The sequence below is a fragment of the Notamacropus eugenii genome, chromosome 7 (genome assembly GCF_028372415.1).
Source record: "Notamacropus eugenii isolate mMacEug1 chromosome 7, mMacEug1.pri_v2, whole genome shotgun sequence".
Classification (NCBI taxonomy): domain Eukaryota; kingdom Metazoa; phylum Chordata; class Mammalia; order Diprotodontia; family Macropodidae; genus Notamacropus; species Notamacropus eugenii.
The window spans coordinates 85006348-85015007 of record NC_092878.1 but is presented as its reverse complement, the minus strand read 5'-3'; the positions used below and the strand labels follow the sequence as shown (position 1 = coordinate 85015007).

At 37.7% G+C, this 8660-nt stretch overlaps 1 pseudogene; it reads left to right on the top strand.

Moving 5' to 3' along the window:
• Positions 1–897: 897 nt before the first annotated feature.
• On the top strand, positions 898–1453 carry LOC140514700 (HAUS augmin-like complex subunit 2 pseudogene; annotated as a pseudogene).
• The last annotated feature ends 7207 nt before the right edge of the window (positions 1454–8660 follow it).

Below are 8660 nucleotides of genomic sequence, written 5' to 3'. Positions count from 1 at the left end.
TACAGAGTCTAGCAGAAGTCATTCAGTTCACAAAACCATTCTTTCAGTAAGAAAAATGGGTTCTAATGCGACAGTGGCTTCAGAAATTCTTTCAAAATGGTTTAAAAACTGCGTGTAAATGGGAGCTAAATCAGACAGGTGCTTGGCATGCAGGGTAACCCACTGCAGCCAAACCAAATCAGGACAAAGCATATGAACAAACAAAAAAGCCTGATTCTTAGCATTAAAACTAAAAGTGACTAAGTCTTCCTGGGTAGACAGTGTTCAGAAAAATAATTTATAATTTACACTTATTATTCTTGTGTAGGACAAGCATATATCTTTATAATATGTTATAGACATTCAATATGTCAGTATATTTTTTTTTTCAAAAATGGAGCATCTATTCTCTGGCCCTACTCTCTATTCACTATTGTTCAAGTTCTTCCTTATATTAGGAATTATTAACTCCTCCTTCCATTATCACCTATGAAATTTTTCCAATGCCTCAAGTCCCAGCACAAATATAAGCTTTCCCAAGAAGTCTGCCTTTATTACCAGAGTTAGAAATGATCATTTTATTTTTAGTTTGGCTTTTATTGGACCTCATGTAGCACTGTGTTCATGCTTCTTCTAAACCCATACCAACTTCTCATTTGTATCCTAGTTACTTCAGAAAATACTTTAGCGTTTGGATTCCCCTGAATGCGTGCAGCAGTTGCCCAAAGGCTGAGCTCAGTTTCTATCCAACTCTCTGGCGGGGCAAGAAGGCTACTGGAGCCACAGCGGCTGCCAACCCTTGGGTCCCGGAGGCCTCCCAACTGCCTCGGGGCTGCTGTTGGCCGAATTCTTAGCCTCGGGGGTCGTCACTCAGGAGACACTAGATTGATATAAAGATCCTGCTTCATTTTTTGTAAACTTCTCCAGAATCAAATAGTTTAAAGATTTGCAAGCTGAAATCAGGCAGAAGACCTTAGAAATTGACCTCTTAACACTAGAAAAGGATACAGCAGATGTCGTTCATCCTTTCTTTCTAGCTCAAAAGTGTGAGACTCTGCAAAGCATGAATCAACACTTGGAGACTGTACTGAAGGAGAAGAGGGCCCTACGACAAAGGCTGATGAAGCCCCTGTGCCAGGAGAACTTGCCTATAGAAGCCATTTACCACAGGTATGTGGTACAGTTGCTGGAGCTGGCAGTGACTTTCATTGAGAAACCAGAATCCCATATTGAGGCCATATGAAACATTCCTGTTTAAACTCTAGTGTGAAAAGTATGGATAGATCTTTGACAAAAATGAGTGTCTTGGAGGGAGAGACAGAAGAACTGATAGAAAATATACTGAAATGGAAAGAGCAACAAAAGGAAATTTCTTCTTCTATTGCCAAAATATTTTCTGGAGATCTCTTCAAAAAAAAAGCACGAGATTGTAATCCCTCATCTAACTTTCCATTCAGAACTCAGGGCCAGCTGATTCTTGATATCAAGTGACCACTGACTTTTATTTTTGTTTACTTATGTGTACAACTGATGTCCTTCATAGCTGACCATAATGGGAGAATTTACAGGCTTTCTTGCCAGTTGTATTCATGAAACCTCTTTTTCTTAGTTTTATTTGGGGTTGATCATGACCAACACTGATTTTACCTCTGTTTTTCCATTTCAATGGAATAAGAGTTATTAACATGAAGAAGAGAGCATTTCATTCTGGACATGGCAAGACAGCAAGCACTTACATGTTTATATAAAAAGTACCATAGTCACAACAGGTCATCCAAAATTAAACCTTTACGAAGAAAAAGCTCCAAAATTAGGAAAGCTCCTTGAATCTGACATTACCCGTGCTGCTTTTGGATCTCTCTCATGGCTCATCAGTGACCTCTTAGTCCCCGAGTGAGGAGAAAGGCTGAATAGGTTGGCATTTGGCCCTGGTAGGTCTAAAGGGATAGTCACCAAGGAAGAAAAGAGCTGGAAACAAGTGTGGCTAAGAGAAAAGGGACAAGAAAGAGGTGCAGATGGTGGGAAGTGACACAAAGATGTTGTAGACTACCTGCAGTCCTACCGGTGCCATAAGTGTCCTCTCATGTTTTGGGTTTTCTTTTTTGTTAAATAAAAAGGAATTGATACGTTTCTGCAAAACAAACAAACAAAAACTAAAAAAAAAATACTTTAACTCATCATTAGATTTAAAGAGGTTGAAAGGAATGGATTGTCTTATTTTATCTGTCACATTCCCAAACAGAGTACTCTGTACACAGCATTTGTTCAATGTTCAAATATTCAATGGCTTGAATTAATATGTGGAGACATTCTTGTCTTCTCTCATTATTAGGCTGAGAAACATAGTAATTATTCTTTTAAAAGTCCTGTAATATCAATATAGTGCTACATTATTCAAAGCCACGTGTCTCTTTGGGATTCATTCAATCACAATAAAGTTACTGAAAACTTTGGTCAAATCAGATGTAAATTGAACATGTTTAAATGTGGTATCTCTAGGGAAATATTAGGTAGCTCTAGTGATAATATTGCTGAAATTTTTTAAGGTTTTTCTTTTTCTTTGAAAATTCATAGTAAGAGTTTTAGCAGTGTGTGAATAAGAGATACTGTTCTTCTCAGCTGAAGATGTGTTTTTTCTTTGGCCCCCAAGCATATGTTTGAATAATTTCAGGTGATAATAATCTTCCATATCTCAGTTAACTTACTTCCTTAGAATTAAAGTTTTCCATTGAAAAATCACACTAACATAAACTCCAAAATACTGAACTATTTTATACCTGTGAGATCTTAAAGAATGAAAGTTTGGGTAATTGGCAATTATGGGTTTAGCAGTATGTATCAGGAAGGACTCCAGCATACACAGGAGGGCCTGCTGTATAGGTTGTTAAATCTGCTTTTCTAAAAGGAAAGCAACTTTTGAGGGATCAACAATTACTTTAATCAAGCATATGTATCATTCAGTTAGTTCAGGGGGAAAAGTCAGCACCCTGGACTTCGGAGAAAATACAGAGAAATAAAAATCAAAAGACAGGGCTTCCAACTGCCTGAACATAAGCAATACATACATCACAGATCAACAGAGAGATGCAAGTGTCTGACAATTACATACATACATAGTTACCAGAGAAAGAAGCACCAATAACTGGGTTTTCAAAGTGAGATAGGGGGCTCCTAAGCAGCTTCCCAAAGTCTTGTGTTGCCAAACAAACACTTCCAATAAGCAATTCCCAAAGTAAACCCTCACCTCAAAGTTTTTATACGGTTTTCAGAGCCAGAGGGCATCACAACCCTTGAGAACCAGTGTCTCATTAAAAATTAACAACAGGTGTGGCACTTTCAACAACAACAACAAAAATCTCCCCTAATCTAGCTTCCCTTAATCTCCTGACTTGGATGGGGAAGATCTTTAACCCTCATTAGCATAACACATTAGGGAGCATGTTAGCCATTAAACATAGGAGTTTTCAAATGAATATACTGAATCCATATAAGTCTTGGAGGTTTAGAACAGCAAAATTAAACAGGTGGTAAGCCAATTATAGTTGTTAATCTTGGAAAATTGAAGGATATATACACATGTGTTTGTAAACTGCTTAGGAATCTTAGGACTTGAAAAAAATCCTGGCCATAATCAAACATGATTCCAAAAGACTAATAATGAAATACTGTTTCTTCTATTTTTCTGATTGAGGTAAGGTGGGGTCATTTTGAGTCATACTCAACTCTTTGTGATCCTTTTATTGTTTTGAAGAGGTGATATTCTTTCTACTGAGAAAGAAAATTAACTCTGCATATTTTATTAGATGATCTTGAGGACCTGCTGAGCTGTGCTCCTTCTCCTCTAACCTGGGGAGATTGGCTGGGTGGAGGTAAAAGTAAAATTAAATTGAACATGATTTCCTCAGAGCAAAAATTTTGGTGATGATCCTCTTCTATGCTTGTTCTCAAACAATAAACAGTATTTCATTTGACTCATAGTTTCATTCTTTCAAACATGGAAACATCTAAAATAATCTGATTGCAAATTCGTGAACAGTAATCTCCACACCAGGAAAAAATAAGTCATTAGTAGAACAACTTATAGACACCCCCTCCATATATCTGTGTGTGTGTTTATATAAGTATACATGTGTGCATCTATGTGTATATATACATGTACATGCATACATGTATGTGTGGATATGTGTGCATATTTACATGTACATGGACACATATATACTTATGTGTATATACCTTGTGAGTTCCTGAGAATGAGCATGGTGAAGAAAACTTTTTCCAAATGCTTCAGTAAGGAGATCTAGCAGGTGTTAATATGGGTTTTAATGCCTGATACCTTTTGGTTATGGATAACATGATTCTTTTCTTTATCTATTCTAGACCAAAATTTTCTGCTTTGAGTAACGGGAATCATCTGTTTCCTGGTTCCTGCTTGGCACATTTATGTACACTGAGACAAACTCTCTTTTCTGATGCCCAGTATGGTTGTATTTTCATCTTCTTTCTTAGAGCTACTTTGTCCCTCCTGGAGGCATCAGAAAGGCAACACTTATTTGGTGCTTTAGTTATTCACCCAAGGTTATAAAGAAATCACATAATTATACACATCAAATAAATGAATATTGTCCCGGGGGGAATCATGTGAGCTAAATATAATCGGTCAACATTTTGGCAGTCAAAAGGCATGCTTCATGTTATTGGCAGACAACATCCTGTCTGAGTAATTCTTCATAGTGATTTATGAGCTAACACTTTTACTCTTTAATGACCATTACAGGTATCAAAGCCAGAAATAAAATCACTTAATTTATTTCATGCTCAGGAAATATAAATGAAGATATAATTACATATGAAATATGTAGAGATCACTTAACACATGATATTTTTGAGTAGAATGAGACCTAAAAGCTTCCAGCCCTGAAATTTAACAGAAAAGGTTCATTAAAGTCATAGTTTGCTTAAGGTCACATTCTTAATTAGGTACAGAGTAGGAACAGAACCCATACTGTCTGAATCCTAGTCCAAAGCCTTATCCTTGACAATTCCCTTGTCTTAAGGCAGGTTTCTACACTTAAAGCAAATGGTTGGAATTTTTCCTTTAAAAGCAAAAGCAAACAAAACAAACAAAAAAAACAAAAACAAAAACAAGGAAAAATCGCTCCAGCAAAGAAGCTTCCACAATTTCCACACTCCAGTTTTTTGTTAGGTGATTTAGCCTGATATATGATTACTTTCAATCTACAGGTTCAACCTATTCTCTATATTTTAGTTCTTATTGGATATCAGAACAATTAGTCAGCCTCATCTATGTAAGAATCCTTTATAGTCTTCAAGACTGTAATTTATCAGTCTGTTTTCCAAGGTTATAACCTATGATGTATTCTAATGAAGAATCAAACATTCACAAAAATATACCAGATATTTTTCAGTCACCAAAGTATGACATCACCATCATTTAACCAACCCATGTTTGCAAGACTAATTTTATAGTAGCTAAACAATTCCATTGAAGTATTATGTCTGTAAGATAGATACACATAATCCATAACTTGGATTTAGTTATGTGAGCCCCAAAATTAGTCATTTACAAGTGTAGTTAATAGGAGAATAACAAGAACTGAATCATATCATGTATGTCTATTTATCTAGAAAAAAAAAGGAAACTATACTGGGGCAGAGCCAAGATGGTGGAATAAAAGCAGGAACTTCTAGAGCTCTCCCCTCAAAACCAACCAAACAACTGAAAAAAATGACTTTAAAAAAATTCCAGGCAAATCAGAGGAGGATGTAATTAGAAGTAAACACTTTTGGGGTGGAGCCAAGATGGTGGAGTAGAAAGACGCACATAAGGTAGCTCTTACCACACAACCCATAAAATACCTGTAAAGAAGAACTCTCAACAAATTCTAGAGCAGCAGAATCCACCAAACAATGGAGCCGGGGAGATTTCTAGCCCAGAGGGACCTGAAAGACTGCCAGGAAAGGTCTGTTACACCAGATGTGAACCAGAGCCCAGCCCAGGCTTGTGCACTTCACACTGAGAGGAGCAGAATCCAGTAAACTTCAGGGACAGAATCTCCAGGGGGCAGCGCAGATCTCTCAACCCACAGGCACCAAAGGTCAGTGAGAGGGTCTTTTCAGCTGGCAGAGAAGAGAGCAGGATGTCCCCATAACTTGGGTCTCCTCAGGTGGCAGCAATGGAGGCAACAGCAGACAGGGCTCACAAAGCAGGTAGTAGCAGTATACATTGTTGAAGGTCTCACTAAAAATCCCCTGAGGGAACTGAGCCCTGTGTGGTGGCCCTGCCCCAACCTGAGCAGCTGATCTTAATCTCACACTAAATAGCAGCCCTGCCCCCCCCCCCCCAAAGCCCCTGAGGGTTTGGAGGACTTCATCTGAATCTCAGCCCCCAGTGCTGGCTTCGAGGAACTGGAGATGAGGTGGTTGTGGAGAGGGAAAATGCCCAAAAAAGGGGAAAAAAATAAGACCATAGAAGGTTACTTTCTTGGGGAACAGGTGTCTCCCCCCATCCTTTTGGATGAGGAAGAAGAAGACATGCTGTCAGAGGAAGTCAAAGCCTCTGCCTCCAGGGCCTCTAAAGGGAACTTAAACTAGGCTCATGTAATACAAAACCTTAAAAAACAAGTTAGTACCTTACTAAAGGAGAACCAAAAAAATGCTGAGGAAAATAGCAGTTTAAAAAGAGGCTAACTCAATTGGAAAAAGAGATCCAAAAAGCCAATGAGTAGAAGGAGGCTTTAAAAATCAGAATTAGCCAAATGGAGGAGAAGGTTCAAAAGCTCACTGAACAAAATAATTCGTTGAAAGAGAGAATTGAGTTCAGGGAAACGAATGACTATGAGATAAACCAAGTAGTTAGTAAACAAAACCAAAAGTTTAAAAAAAATAAAAGATAATGGGAAACATCTCATTGGAAAAACTGACCTGGAAAATAGATCCAGGAGAAACCATTTAAAAATTATGAGACTACCTGAAAACCATGATGAAAAAAAGAGCCTAAGCATTATCTTCCATGAAATTATCGAAAACTGCCCTGATTTTCTAGAACCAGAGGGCAAAATAAATATTTAAAGAATCTACTGATCACTTCCTGAAAGAGACCTGAACAAAGAAACTCCTAGGAATATTGTGGCCAAATTTCAGAGTTCCCAGATCAAGGAGAAAATACTGCAAGCAGCTAGAAAGAAACAATTTGAATACTGTGGGAATACAATCAGGATAAGACAGAATCTGGCAGCTTCAACATTCATGAATTGAAGGGCTTGGAATGAGATATTTTAGAAGTCAAAAGAAATGGGATTGAAGCCAAGAATCACCTACCCAGCAAATCTGAATATAATACTTCAAAGGAAAAAAAATGGTCATTCAGTGATATAGTAGAATTTCAAGATTTCATGCTGAGGAAAAGACCAGATCTGTATTTAAAAATTTGACTTCCCAAGACAAGAATCAAGAAAAGCATGAAAAGGTACACAGAAAAGAAAAATCATAAAAGACTCTCTAAAGCTGAACTCTTTACATTACTACATGGAAAGACAATATTTTTAAATCTTGAATCTTTTCTCAGTATTTGGATAGTTAGAGAGATTGCATACACACACACACACTCATAGATAGATAGAGAGCACAGGGTGTGTTATATCAGAAGAGATGATATCCACACACGCACACACACGCACACACACACACACACACACACACACACAAATAAAATAAAATAAAAATTAAGGGATGAAGGAGGAAAATTCCGGGAAGAGAAAGGGAGTAATGGAATGGGGCAAGCTATAACTCGTAAAAGAGATAAGAAAAATCTTATTCAATGGAAGGGATAAGGGAGAAGGAGAGAGCGGGAAAATAAAGCTACTCTCCCCACATGTGACTGAAGGAAGGAATAACATGCTCACTAAATTTGATATGAAAATTTACATACACCACTGGAAAGTAGGAGAGGAGGCCACATGTGGAGGGAGGGGAATGTTAGAAAGGATGGCAAATGGGACAAGAGAGTAACTAGAATTAAACACTTTCGAGAAGGACAAGGTCAATTGTAGGGGGATAAAATAAGGGGGAATAGGGTAGGTCAGAGGGCAATATGATTAGTATTACCCGTCATGATTACTATAGAAGTCTTTTGCAAAACAACACATATTTAGTCTGTATTGAATTGCTTGCCTTCTCAGTAGGGCTGGGGAGGGAGGTGGGTGGGAGAGAAGTTGGAATTCAAAGTATTAGAAATGAATGTTGAGAATTTTTGTTGCATATAATCGGGAAATAAGAACTACAGGGATAGGGGTATGGAAATTTATCTTGCCCTGCAAGAAAAGGGAGAAGATGGGGATAGGACAGGGGTGAGATGTGATGGAGCAGAGGGTACGTTGAAGGAAGGAGTAATCAGAATGCAAGGTATTAGGAAGCGGGGGGCGGGGAGTGATGGGAAGAAAAATTGGACTTGTTACAAAGTGAGGTAAAAGCAATTAGTATTAAAACAATAGACTGAATTAATTGCTGAGGATAAATCAGTGACATCTTTAGTTTGGAGAAAAGAATTTCAGTCTAAATTTCCTAGAGGAAGATAGCCTCGGGTAAAATTTGGCATTGATGGAAAAATCAAGGTTTTAATGGTAAGTTTGATTTTATGATTGCCACTAAATCAGGAACTAGAA